This window comes from Erpetoichthys calabaricus, chromosome 18 (genome assembly GCF_900747795.2).
Source record: "Erpetoichthys calabaricus chromosome 18, fErpCal1.3, whole genome shotgun sequence".
NCBI classification, from domain to species: Eukaryota; Metazoa; Chordata; class Cladistia; order Polypteriformes; family Polypteridae; genus Erpetoichthys; species Erpetoichthys calabaricus.
In genome coordinates, this window is record NC_041411.2 from 7602254 (window position 1) to 7617943 (window position 15690).

Here is a 15690-nt window from a genome sequence, read left to right on the forward strand (position 1 = left end):
GTTCACAGTGCCTGATGACATACTGCAGCAGTCAGTACCATTTTTGAGGCTATGCGTTGTGGTTTGGATTGACTTGAACTTATAGCATTGTTGAGGAGTCCGATTGCTTGTGGAAAAAAACTATGAATCAATCTTGTGGTGCGTGATTTCACACTCCTGTAGCATGAGAAAGAATATTTAGAATTAAGGTGCTTCAACCTTTCCAAATAATAAAAGTATGGTGCTAATAGAACTATAAGAAGCATGTCATTTAGGCATTAAATAAGGATGTGTTAAGCTAACCGAACAAATGTAATCTAATGTAGATACTAAAGCTATAAGAATGTAATTTCTTTGTAACTAATGTAATGTACTGAACTAACTTTTATGTAACCCTTGATATTGTATAAGCTATGTGTGTACAAAAAGAATAAGGAAGTGAGTATTGTCTAAATCTGTTGTAGTTGCACACACCCTGTGACAGTTAGAATTGAGAAATTGCTACAACTGGTCTTGTGTGTCTGCAGTGCTGACAGGGGCGTATTGCTTAAGATGTGAGTGTGCTAACAACTCTTTTTCTGTAAGAAACACTGTGTGCTCCTGCATGTTCCAATCCAAGATGTGACCATAAGCTATAGCAATCTATGTATGACCTCAAAATGAACTGCCGTGCTTCCTCTTTTTATTGAAGTAAATAAGCTGGGTATAAAAAAGGAAAGACTTCCTATTGACAGGAGGCTGCCTGTAGCAAACTGAGCTGACAGCTGCTGTGGCCTCCTGCTCACCAAGAATAAAGAAACTGCTTTTTACTCTACATTGGTGTCCATCTGCTGTCGTTCCTGACTTTCAGCGACCACAAGTGTCTCCCTGAGGGAAGCAGCGTGAAAAGCGTGTGTTGAGGATGAGTATTGTCTTTAATTATGTTGCGCGCCCTCCTGATGACCCTACTAGTGTAGATGTCCTGTAGGGAGGAGAAGGTTGCTCCAGAGATGTGCTGTGCAGTTTTAATTGCATGCTGGAGTGCCTTCTTTTCCTGCAAGGTGCAGTTACCGTGCCATACAATATTAGAGCAGGTGATAACACTCTCTATTGTATCCCTGTAGAAGTTGGTGAGAATTTTGGTTGGTATGCCAAATTTCTTCAACTTCCTCAGAAAGAACAGTCTTTTGTGTGCTCGGTTAATGAGGTGTTGTGTATTGTAAGACCAAGTCAGGTCCTCACTGATGTGGGTTCCAAGGAATTTGAAGATTTTTACCCTCTCCACCTCAGCCTCACTGATGTAAATGGGAGTGTGCTACAGCTTTCTCTTCCTTGGGTCAATAATCATCTCCTTGGCTTTATCTGTATTCAGGGAGAGGTTGTTCTCCTGACACCAGGCCTTGAGTCCTATATTCTGCCTCCACCCACACCCCCAGTAATCAACCCTATGACTGTAGTGTCATCAGCAATATTATCATAATCATAGGTTATCAGGAGGTATTATGTACACTATCATAGCATAAAAATAATAACATTTACAAAATATTCATCCATCCATACATTATCCAACCCGCTATATCCTAACTGCAGGGTCACGAGGGTCTGTACAAAATATTTATTTGTAAAATATTTGTATTATTATTTGAAATAGTTTGGCTATGTTGACTGTTAAACAGTCTTTTACTTTTGCCTTTGTTATAAAATAAAAATAAAGATACTATAAAAAAGGGAGGGTCAAGGGAGATAAACTTCATAAGAATCATTTCAAAGTCACCCTGACGTTCTTGGTAAAATATAAAAAAATGAAAGATTGAAGAAAGCTGCAACTACCATACATTTATAACAAAAAGTTACTACCTGTATCTCTAAAAATTGTGCTGATAAAATCTGAAGTGCATGAACCTAATAAAACACTTTCACTAACACTTTCACTAATGTACCATTAGTACAGTATACTTCACAAACTGTACTTAAAAACAAAATAATGTGAAAGCATCTTTGTATAGTATCTAAAGTTCAGATATTATAAAACCTACAAAAATATTTATGGAGCAAGAAAATATTATAACATCTCATTTTTACATACAATTTTGTAATGGTGACATTAACAGTGTTCAGCAGTCCAGATCAGATATTGTTACCTCCAGCAATAGTTTATATTTCCCAGGTAACACCTTAAATGTGTTCTAGCTCTTATCCATTGGATTTGTGATTTTAATATATGATAATTTTGTTTACATGGCATGTATATAGAGTATGTTACTGTACCTATAAATATTGATGGTGAGAAACTGAAAATACTGTACATTAGAAAAAGTTAACCGTACATCTATAGGTTGGTCCAGATCTAACTATGCAACTTTTAATGCAATGTAATGTAATAATTGCATAATTAGATCTGGACCTCCCTGGACATGTTCTTTACAAAATAGAGGAAACACTGAGTCCATTGGGCCCTGGTAAGTAGGATATAGTTAAGGTATTTAATGAACACTTATAGCTGCTTAATCCTTTAAATTATATAACCTTGGACCTAGGAAGTTGTTTTGCACAAAGTTCTCTGTACATTCAGAGTGACCATGGAATTAACTTGGGAAGGGACTCGTAAATAGGAAATGAATTGTTACACCAGGCAATGTAATGATGACATGCACAAAATAAAGTATCTATAGTCAAAAGTAATGAAATATGTGCTTGTTAATTAATTGTTTTTTAGGTAGGCAGGAAGACCTGTCTGTCAGATTGAGGCCTGATCTATAGCCTTCTCAGCAGTTAAGTGCTCTAATAGTCTGCCTTTCAATAGTCTGCCTTTCACCACTTTTACATGGCATTAATAGCACCACTGTATTGTAAATGTAAATCGCCCTGAGTTAGTGTCATCTAAGAAAGACACAATATAGAATATGTTTGTTAGTTGGTTACCATGGCCAAATAGTTTAGGTATCAAACTGAAAACCACAAGGTTGTTCCTTCATTCTCCACTTCTGCCTTCTTGTGTGACTCTAAGAGAGTTACTTAATCTTCCTATACTCACAAATGCACTAATATGTGGTCAACTGTATCATTTGTAAAGAGAAATGGAATGATGCCCACTAAAGAGAAATGCCTAAATAAAATAAAGGTTGTGATTTGTTTCACAGCTTACTAAAGTGTTATATTTTAAGCCAATATAACATTCAATAGTCATGTAAACTCTACAAATGCTTCTTAAAACCAATTTTGCAAGCACTGTTCCGTACATCATTAATCATTGAATACATTTACTCATAAGATCTTTATTCAGACCCCTATCTTTAAAATAAATTAATTCAAAACAGCCAATTGTTTAGTTTTTTTTTTAGCAAAATACATAGCAAAAGGAAGGAAAACTCAAAATTTTAGCAGTGGTTGACTAGGAAAAAAATAAACAATTGAGAAAAAACATTCACTGCTGCTAAATTGTTATTCAGCATTCAGGATCCATTTATTCATTTGAACCTTTTATTCCAATTGGCAAGTGAATACAAATCTGTGCTGCTGTCAGCCTACCTTTGCTTTCCAATAGTTTTGATTCAAATGTTATTATATCATATGGTAGCAAAATAATTACTACAAACCTCTGTATGTGAATGAATCTCTTTCACGTGTCTGTTATAAAGAATATTTCATTTTACATCTGAGTATAAAAAATAACTTAGATTATTTCCATGCTGGAGTGGAGCAATCATCATTATTCAAAGTAATGATGAAAATACATATTTTCAGATTTAATAAGGTAAAGCTATATGTCAGAATGAGTTTGCAATTCAATCACTTATTCCCACCTCAGTGGCTGGAAACGTAGCCTCCAGAGAGGAAGAAAGAAATAATCGGACATGTTGCACCATAAAATATGCATGCAGCAAGACAGCATTTATTCTTGAATGCTAATGTTAGAGTAGAAAAAGGTAACAATCAGTGCAATCTGCAAAGGTTGGTTCTAAATAATACTGTAATTAAATGTAAATAAAAAAGAACATAAATCTTGCAATAATTTTCTTAGTGTGCTTCAGGGGCATTTATTTTCCAACTACTGCTCCACCTTGTCAAAACATGGAGAGTGGGCTAATTAAATAGTAATGCTGAATGTGGCTAGAGTTCAAAGGTCACTGGCCTCACACTGAGCAATCAAACATAATTCTGACTAATTCAAATGTGTTGGCTATATTATATAGGAATATTATTAGGAATTTATTCAATCAAACAATTAAAGGAACAACTGGAAAAAGTCAGATTACAAACCAGCAAAAGTATTCACATTCATTTTATATTATTTGAATGCCATATCTTATCTGTATTTGTTTTTAAAGTGGTGACTTTACACAGTCTGCCTTTGTCCACCATTTTTTTTTATGTGCACTCCATTTTTTTCCAAATTTCAGTAGAAGAACATATTGGCTTGATTAGCAAGTATAAATTGAATTGGAGCTTTGAGTGTAAAATTGCAGGTGTATGTGTGTTGAGTGTCGCATCTGTGATGTAAGTCAGTCAGTCATTGTCCAACCCGCTATATCCTAAGACAGGGTCACGAGGGTCTGCTGGAGCCAATCCCAGCCAACACAGGAACAAACCCAGGGCAGGGCACCAGCCCACCGCAGGGCACACACACACATGCCTACACACCAAGCACACACTAGGGACAATTTAGGATCGCCAATGCACCTAACCTGCATGTCTTTGGACTGTGGGAGGAAACCAGAGCACCCGGAGGAAACCCACGCAGACACGGGGAGAACATGCAAACTCCACACAGGGAGGACCCGGGGAGTGAACCCGGGTCTCCTAATTGCGAGGCAGCAGCGCTACCACTGCGCCACCGTGCCGCCCTAGTCTATAAATACAGGATGAAAATCTTTCAACTTTACTAAAAAAACAATGCCTGTGACTTGAGTCACATAAACTGTGAGTGCCAGTAACTCTCAGCTGCTAAGCCTTGACGCTCCCCAAGGGGTTAGAATTACTTTGCACTGTCAGATGGTTTCCTGCATTTTGCTCCTGATCTGTCTGGGAAGATTCATTTGTGAAGTTCTGGTGAGAATGTTTGCTCTTTCACCCTTTTTCATCATAATTTATAAATCTCAAAATCATTTCTAGCTAGACTCCAAGTGCATTTGTGAGATCCCACATATGACTGTGTATATATGTAAATATACTTCATGCCTGAAAAAATAAATTATACAACTAAAACAGGAAACTTTGGAAATGTTCTAAGAACTACAAGGAAATCAGTGCATGATAATATAATCTATAGAACTGCAGTGGGGTGAATTTGGAAAGCACAATCGTGTGGTTCAAAAAGATTTTTCACTGTATTTTCTAATATAGGTTCTTGAATCCTTGAATTTGAATACTTTATACTAAATATGTAGCTTTGTCACAACTGCTAAAGTCTACGTAAAATTCTAAAGGAAAATCTTTTCTTTAGTGAGTTTTAAAACATTGCTTTTGAGATGATTAACTTTGATTTACTCAGAAGCAATGCCACCACATGAAGGTGATCTTACTGAGTTACAGACATGAAGCAGTAGAACTAGCAGTAAGAGAGCTTAATGGAGTGGTGGTAGGCTCTTTTGAATAAGTAGCTTTTTCAAGTTTATGATCCACCTTTCTTATACTATATTAAGTACCTCTTAACTTTCATTTAATTTATCTCTGACCATCCTTAAATGTATGACGATAGCTCACCTCTTCGACATCTGACCTCTGTGAACATGCTGTCTGAGTCTCAGTTCTTTGATAGGCTTACAGATTGGCCTGGTGTCTAGAAAAAAGAATGCAATCTTAGATTTCCTGAAGACGTATTTCTTTAGAAAAATATGTAAATACAACACCAAACCAACACTGGTTATCTAACACATGATGAAGTCCCATATTCAGTTAACTCGTTCCAATGGTATTTATGTTTGTAGTTTTATCCCCAGCTGTCAGCATTCAAATCATACACATATTAATTCCAAGAAAATCACTTGCCTCTTTTTACACCCATTAATTCCAGTTCAAGAAGGCAGTGAGCTGCAGCCACATCACTTCAAATTTGCAAGTGTAACTTTTGTTCAGCTCTGGTGACATTTTTCCAACAATCAGAATATCCTGTTACTAAGAAACATCAATTGCAGTGAACTCAATGAAATCAATCTTTTAATCAAGACTAGTATTTAATTAAGAGGTACACTGGCATCTTTGTTGCGCATTCATTGCTATCTGTTACTGTTTGGCAGATGAAAAAATGCATATTTAACTACAACTTCATCTCTGAGTCTTCATTATCTTAAGAAACACAACACTCAGTCTAGAAATCATTCAGTGTCTTGTCTGGTCACCTCTTGTAGCCACTACTGCTTGACACCTCTGGTAAGCCTCAGAATATTCTGGTGTGGTGTGTTATCCCATTCCTGCAGAAGAGCCTAACAAAAATCAGGAGATAAGGAAGGCTAAAACTGTACGCACAGACAAATATTCATTTCTGAAGATGATTCTGATCACAGCGGCTGTGTGTGATCTCAGGATTGGCATATCAGAATCCAGTGGGCATTCTGATCGAGCATCTTCATGAAAAAATGAAGCACAACTATGAACCTAATGCTGAAATATAAGAAAAACAACTGCAAATGCAGTGAGACACCAGCAATCAATTGCACATAACTTGCCTTTTAGCATTCTGGAAAACATCCCATGAGAAATACTGTATAGTAACTTATAGTGTTCTGGCATTATGCTTTAGGAAGGACAATTCAGTTAAAGCATCCCTAAGGACATATGAATGTCAGAAAAGACTCCTGGAGAATGACATATCGATGTGATCCATTTGGAAACAGTATTATCAGGTGAGGTTTTCCAGTTTGAGGAAGAAAGTTATGAAGTATAAGAACAGAAATGGCAGAAGGAGATTGTGTCTATGGTTGCTCCATTTAATCTAGAAAACAAGTAGATTATATACAGTAAAACAGATCATGTAGCTCTCATTTTGAACTTAATTGTCATATCAAGTGTTGCAAAAGAAGCGTAAGTGAAACTCGTTTTGAAGCACAAATGCCTGAGACAAAGAGATACTATTCTCACTGCATTCCTACTCTGTTCTGAGTTAAAGTTTGGTATTTTTCAAGTCAAAGTATGGTATGGTATACAGTATATTCATTTTCCACATAAAGGTTTTGTTCTAAAGTGAATAATTTTTTATAAACTTTAAAAAATACTTAAATGTTCTTGCACTTTAAAATGGAGATGACAGAACAAGAGTTCAAAACAAAGACTTAAAACTTACTGAATACATCCACTCTTAAGCAGGAAAGATTTTGATTTAAGGAAACGTGCATTTTGTTTGTATCTGAGGCATGCTCATGAAAACAAATGTAAACTGGAAGCAATACGTTTTATTACAGATGCTTGAAAAGTCAAGCAAAATTAAACCTTTTACTGGCTAACTAAAAAGATTACAATATGCAAGCTATCGAGGAAGGTCAAGCCCCTTCTTCAGGCAAGACGTTGATTACATCTTGTTGCGTCGTTAATAGCATCAGATTTGTATGCTCTGAAGTCATCTGATTTGAGTATGCAACTTTTGTGATTCACAACATATTATTTTATCATTCTTTCGTATTCCTTATATACTTAAATCACTTTTTTAGTCAATGCTGGTACCTAATGACAGATACACACTAAAATCATATGAAGACGTATTTTCCTAAACAGCGTTTACTTTTCACCTATTACACTCTGTGTAGTTCTTTTACATTGCTAAGAAGCAAGATTCATGCTCAGTGGCTGTGTCGTTCATGTTTGTGAAGCATGCACAATAAAGTTTCACTGTACTTTGTACACTAACAATAATAACCCTGAACTGAATGAATTACGCTGTATTACATTTTTTTAACAATACTCTTAGATATATGAAAGAGGCAAGGTCACCTGCTCATTGATAATACGTTCACAGTGCCAATCAGTGCTAAGCATTATGCACTTTCTGTGGCATATCATATGTGTGCACAAAAAAAAAGATACTAAGAAATGGGAAAAAGGCAGGAACCACAATGAAGCAAACTGATGTGCCACAAACCAATTATCAAATTTTATATTGCATGCTGAATCACTGTTGCAGACCAATAACACAAATAAGGACAAAGTTTTTGAGTGAGTAAATGTAATTAGTAAGTGTCACCGTTTCTTCCTGTGAGATTGGTACTCAAGCTCAAGCTAATAATAAGATAAGACAGTTCTGAGTTGGGATTTGTAGCAATCAACTCTTAAATTATTTTTATTACTGGGATTGAAGGACTGTATGTTATCGTAAGTGTGACAGTGATTATTTTCTAGTTGTCTACAGAAATGAGACAGCAATTCACATCTGGGTGTCAACATTCAATAATGTTAATTATAGCACCTGAGGCAGAATGGCTATCGCTTAGGCAGACAATCCGTGAGGTGAAGTGCACAGCTGGTTGTTTATTTAAAATGGATGAATCTCACAAAAGTATTTTGTTTTTTGCCTTTTTTGTTTAGCTCTTTCTAAAACGCCATCGATACAATGTTTTACAATATGTTTGCAATTTCAACTCGCAGATCAATATTCGATAAGACTCCCTGCCAATGTATTTGCTAAGTTTTATGACTTTTTTCCATAGTACCCTGGCCCCATCATACCCATTTTAAAACTTAATAAAAGGCAAAGGCATTCTTTAAAGTTTAAAAGTCTTTACTGTGCATTATGGAAGGGCAAGGGGCTTAAAGTTTAGGTGGTCTTTAATCAAGCATTGTTATGTTTCAGCAGGATTCTATCCCTGGCATGTTATGCATTTATAGATTTTATGTTGCTTAATTATTTAATATTTTATGATTCATGTCAGTTTTTTAACCTTGTATTTTGCATGTTGTGCAAAGAGAGGCAGGGCCACATGATGCTGCAGCTGGAGAACCACCCCACCTTCAATTGTATTTAAGAAGAAGGAGCTTTTAAAATTAAAGTTTAAACACTGTAATGATTTACTATGTTTTTGATCTTCGATTTTCTATCTTTATTTTTATTTTGATTGCCCAGTTTATCAATTTTTGGATTTTGGCTTGTGGCTTCAAAGGAGTCTTTGCCTTTAGGTTTGTATTTTAAGCAAACATTTTTATTTCATTTTTATCTTTCTTCTACTTTTGTTCTCTTTTATTTTATTTATAAATCTTTTTCAGTAAATATTTAATCATAAAGGATAATGGCTTTGTTTCTTTGGATCAAAGGTTTTATGTTTCTTCCACTTCCCTTTTACTAGACATTTTGATTTTAAAGCCCTTGCCTCACTGTTGGGCTGGTGCAGCCATAAGCTTGCATTTAGTGTTGGGAGCTACAAGTCTTGGGAGCAGTGAGTCTTGCGTCATTGTTTTGTTTAGTTTTTTAAATAAAAATTTAGTGCTTTTACCCTGCAGAAGCATATCTGCAGTTCCCCTTGTTTTATGTTTGGTGTTATGTTTTTCATAGTGTTAGTGTGTCCAGTTTGCTTGGCATTTTGGCTGTTGTTTTATTGCTGTTTTATGACCTTTAGTTTGTTTTAATTAATTTTTTTCAGTTTGCTTTTTTAAATGTTCTTTCTCTTACATGGTGCATTTTCATGTATGAATTAGGGACTGCCTACTTGAACTACAGTATTTACTGCATTTTGGAGTTGTTTGATTAAAACTTTTTATTTACCACCATAACCTGCTATGTTAGTGTCATACTATCTGCACTTTAACATTGGTGTACATAGTTAGCTTCACTTTATAGAGTAGCATGTTGTGCAAATTTTTACCAGTAACAGTATCTTCTCTTTACCCCGTAGCCCCAAAAAAATGCTCAAGAATGATATGTAGCCCACAACTCCAGAGAAGCCCCCTCTCCCCTCCCACCCTTTCCAGCACTGTCTCTATAAAACCAAGCTGATCCTGCAAGCTGCTGTCTAATACTGGCCTTACGGTTGTGGAAGACGAAGCTCCAACTCATGCTTACTCTTGTGTATGGCCACCTTGCTTTGTTTTGTTTTGTTTCTGGGCCCAAACGACTACCTCGAGTATGGTGACCTTGTTGGTACCCTAACTATTTCTCTGTGTATTCAGGTCTGCTTCCTGGCCAAGCTACAAAGTGTACAGTATTGCTTGAGTTCTGCAAAAGAAAAATGTTTTAAAATGTTTGACTTGCAGTTAAATTCAGTATGTCGTCTGTCATGTCATTTTCTAATTTACTTAATCCAGATTAGGGTCGCGGGGGGGGCGTGGAGCCTATCGCAGCTTGCATAGGGTGCAAGGCAGGCACAAACCCTGGACAGGGCGACAGTCCACTGCTGGATGAACACAGATACACATACACACCAAACACACACTACAGCCAAATTAGCATCGTCAATTCACCTAACCTGCATGTCTTTGGACAGTGAGAGGAAACCAGAGCACTTGGCGGAAACCCACGCAGACATGGGGAGATCACACAAACTCCACGCAGAGAGTACTCAGGATGCGAATCCCAGTCTCCTTACTATGAATAGGCATCAGCTACCACTGCACCACTGTGCTCCCCACAAGTTCAATGTGAAATAAAAAAAAAAACTAAAGGAATAACAAGCAGTTAACCAAAAATTAATAATAATCTAAGAGTTAAAACCAGACAATAAAAACTTACTATGCAAGTCTTGAACATGTTTTAAGGACGTTCTATTGCAATTATAAGGACGAAAAATCTATCATGATAAATACTTACTGTCTGAAATTAAAATTACACTGTGATACAAATTTTAGCCCATATTCACCAGCCATAAAATATACAAAAACGTAGGTTACAAAGGACAGCAGTATGTAGTATATTGTAGCATATGCAAGGAGAAGGAGCTTTACTAACATTTTACTAATGCTTTCTGCAATATTTATAATATAAAACAAAAATTAATGGTGCCATATGAAGCAACTGAGGTGATTCTTATCCTTTCATACAAATGTCCACAGTAGTAAACACCTTGTTTTGGATTTTTAGACAATCAAAACATATTCTACAATTCGGAGCTGTCATTTCAATTTCAAAAACAATGCAGTTAAGGTTTGCATAGAAACATCAACCAGCTCTACATTTTTTAGTGTATCATTATTATGGCTTGAAAGCCATGAAATCTGATTTGTCTGTAGACACTTAACTATGTGTAGTTTTATGGTGATAGAAAACCAATTGTCACGTGCTTCCTCGGCACATGTTCTTATTTTTATGCCACACGTCTGTAGCCTCTGTTACTGGAAAATATAAATTATAATAAATGTTTGAATATCATGGGGGCAAAAAGCAGCCTGTGCAGTCATTATTATTGGAAAAAAAACAGTGATTAGCATTAAGCACCATGTGGGGACTCTATACAATGTCACTATATCGCCAAACACTTGGGTTAAACTGGCCATTAGTATTCAGTGCAGGCCTCATAAATTCTTTGCCCAGCAACTGTCAATTTGAAACTGTATTATTCAGTCCTATTTTAACAATTTGCATAATTCATTTGTCTCTTTCCCTCTTTGCCTCTCTACCACCTAGTTTCCTGCACTGGGCTTCTGCAAATGTAATTTGTATGTGATCTTTCAATTTACTGTTATGACGACAGTCATTTACAGCTTAAGAAGTTAAAGTGATTGGATTGTATGATTATTGTTACAGTCTACAACAGGTTTATTAATGTTGCCTCCTCAGACTGCAGTTTAGGTAACAAATATGTAATATATAAACTTCTTAATACATAGTTAACTAAATATAAAATGTCAAACACTAGTCCAAACTCATTTTGCAAAGCATCTGCTAAATCTATTGAAAGTCTATATTAAATTCAGGAAAATTACCCAATAGGGAATTTATCTGTTTATTTACTGTGTGAGAAAACGAGACAGCAAGAGAGAAAGGAATAGATCAAGCTACAGCCTACCTAAAACAATGAAGGAATGGAATTCAAGTGCAGGGAATGGCACCACCTGTAAACAGTTTTTAACTTTCCATAGCAAACTGATCAGTTTGGCAGCAGGACACTGCAAGTGGTGATAACTCATTTTGAACCTGAACTACTAAGAGAAGCAGCATTAAAATGAAATAATTATTTTTAATATAATGCCCATGTACTTCTCATAACATTTGCAAATATTTTCTATGTAAACCAAGTTAAACTTCCTATGTTGCTTGTGTAGCTTCTCTTCTGTAGCTGACCTGACATCGTCATCAATGATGTAGCCGGTCCCACAGACGGCAACAATTAGATTAGGGAACAAGTGGTATTTACACAGTGCTGGGGCCTCATTTACAAAGATTGTGTACATACAAAAAGAGGCTTGAAATATGTGTATGCAACATCTCACAGAAACGTTGGAATATGTAAAATAAAGCTTGACAAGGAAATACGCACATATATAATCCAACTCTGAAACATGTATATGCAAAATTTTAATAGAAACTTGGAAATGACGATGTCCTTGATCAAGTATGGAAATGTAGTCAAACCAACTAAATGACAATTTGTATGTATAATAATTCATATCACTGAGCCGTTATTAAAGAGTATGATGCACAGACTGTATTTAAGTTTCTTTTTAAGAGCGCCAGTGCTATATATTTGAACTGAAGAACTTTTTAGGTTTTGTGTCCGTTAATATCAGCTATAGTAGCTGTTGTCACTTCTCAGGGAACTGGCTGACAGGTCAGGAATATCTCAACCAAGCTTCACTCACCAATGGCCAGCGGGGTGCTACATCCAGTTTTCGTATGGTATGGATGCACATACAGTACATAAAACAGGACAAGTTTTTAACAACATGAAAAGGAAATCTGCAGCACTGTCCGGTTCTCCTAATGTAATTAGAGTAATTGACTTCACTCATATTGGAATAAAGGCAACTAGCGAGCTCAAAGCTGCTTTTGTTAACCATAAGCAGTTACTTTCCATTAAAGCACAAATCTTTCAAGATGTGACTGGCAAACATTGTGTCTCTGTTGCCTTGAGTGAAACCGTGATTTGTTTATTTTGAGGCAAAGAAGCTTTGGGAGACATGAGGGTGCCGTACATGGAGGCTGGATTATTGACCCTCAGTGTTTCATATGGCCTGTACTATTCACTGTAACAGCAAATACATTATTACATGTGTCAGGTGATAGTGGCAACCTGCTCAGAAGCTGGCGCCTTACATATTTCATGTACCCTAAGAATGCAGAGGAGAGGTGCTATAATGCCACACCTGATCTTGTGCTCTCAGTTGCGGAGCCCTGTCAGATACTCTTGAAAACAGATGGCAGGGTCTTTGACACATCAAGAGGTAGCTGCTCTACCAGCCGATGAAGTTTTGCAGCATATGTACAAAGTTGATTTGTAGGCTCCATATATGGATGTTTCGATATATATATATTCAATGTTTCTCTATTACCTTGTTCATAAACAAGGAAATAGAGAGTTTTTAAAAGGTTAAGTCTAATTATGTCAATAAGATGCCATTGGTGCTTGAATTTGCCCCCATGCAGCCCTCTACTTTCCAAGATAAAGCTTACAAAATCCTCTCCTTTAACCTCAACCTTTCTCTTATACTGATGCTCACTAACAGCACTGGTAGCCTCTATACAGTATATGAAACAACAGTTTGAAAAAAATATCCATCTGCTAATATGAGGTTTTCTTTACACTTATTCTTTGTTCTAATCCTATACCCTTTATATTCCTTCTGTGTTCCTGACAACTCCTTACCAGCTGCTAATCCATTAACATCATGAAAAGAATGTGAGTAAGTTACAATAATCTCCACATTTGCTTCAAGGAATCCACTTAAAAGAAGCATGCCCTTATAAAGCAGCTAACACATGCCATAATGCACTGCACATTGAAATATTATAAAAATATATTTACAATTTAGTAATTATGGTATCACTTTAGATTAGGTGCCCCTAATTATGCTGTACTTACCATGTACATTCCTGTATAATTACAGAGTAACCAGGTGTTATTACCTTGTACTTACTGTGAAATACAGTGTAATGCTATAATTAAGTACTCAATTGTAATTGTTATTACACTATTTTTATAAGTATGTTTGTATATAAATTGTGGAATAACAATTACAATTAAGTGCTTAGCCACAGCATTACATATCAGATTTCGAACTTTTGGGCACATTATTCACTATTATTATTATTATTATTATATATAAAAGTAAATGATAATATAAACAATAAGCCACAACTTCCTACATTTCATTTAAAATGTGCCTTGTTAAAACTTATTTAGTTTTATTCACACTATTACAGATAATAACAGTTACCACTGTACTTCTAGAAACTGGTCTAAGATCTAAGTAGATTATACGTTTAGATGAACTTTCCTCTTATATACTCAGTTGTAGTAAATAGTTAACTGTTGGCAAGTTAATAAGTACTGTAATTTAAAATAAAAATGTACTTTATTTGCATTTGTCAGCTACATTTTGAAATTACAGCTACAATGCATTTTATTGTACACATTTAAAGGTGTGAGTGCCTGGGTAATTTGGGAAACATGCTTGCTATGTCTCCAAACAGCCTGTTTCTTAAGTAAAAATTTTTAACACAAAGCAAAACTGAAACACACTGAAAATAAGACGCATAACTGAAAACGTACTGATTAAATAATTTCAGCCTTTCACAACTGCATTTTACAAGCTTTTACACTCGCTTTATAGCAGAATGGAAGCAGTTAAAAATACATCATGAAAGAAAACAGACAGATGATTTTCCAGAGGCCATTTCCTGATCTGTTCAGTGCTTCCGTGTTTAAAATGTGTCTCATGGTACAAAAGAATGACAGTTAAAGCTCACTGTGTCTGAATGAATAGGTGCCATGGAGACAGAAAAAGAAAATCAATCACCTTTTGAAACCAATGAGCTTGCAGGCTGAGAGAGCCACGAGGAGTCAACCACCTTCACAATAAAGGGAATGTTTACTTCCAAGTATCATTGGAGGCTGCTATGAGTAGACTGCAAGGGTGAAGGAAACTGTTACAACCAATTTATTTATCTTTCTCATAAGCAATCACAGAAATGCAATTTTCTTTCTTAGTTTAAGTGGTAAAAACTGTATAAAGAAGAAGTTTAGAAAATCTTACCAATAAAGTGCTATATAGTGTATAATAACTGTACATATCACAACATTACATGTCATTATTTTAACAATATACTGTATAACACAAAATTAGTCAGTTAAGCAAACTTGTAAAACACAATGAAATAACGTTTCTGGAGACTGACTGATACAAATTGTATTTAGAAACAAACAAATGCATTTTTACATAGCACCATTCAATGTGAGTGCAGTGTGTTTTACATACCAGTTTACAATATAATATGAAGCAATGAAGTGGAGTTTATTAATACCTCATGGAAAACGCGTGAGAAATAAACAAGAAGAATAAAGCAGTTACAGGACATCAAAAGGGAATTAGGAGAGAAAAATTTGACCACATACTAAACAAAAACTTTTAGAAAAAGAGAAAAATTTGATTTTCAGTGTGGATTTAAGAGTAAAGTAGCATCATAAACAGATTCAAGGAAAGTCACTGTCAAAACACTTCCTAAGGGGACTTCAGTACTAGGGTGTTGTACCGTGTTAGTCATTATGAATGTAGTGAAAAGTCAAGCAAAATGACACCTTTTATTGGCTAACTAAAGAGATTACAATATGCAAGCTTTCGAGGCAACTCAGGCCCCTCCTTCAGACCCCATATTGTAAT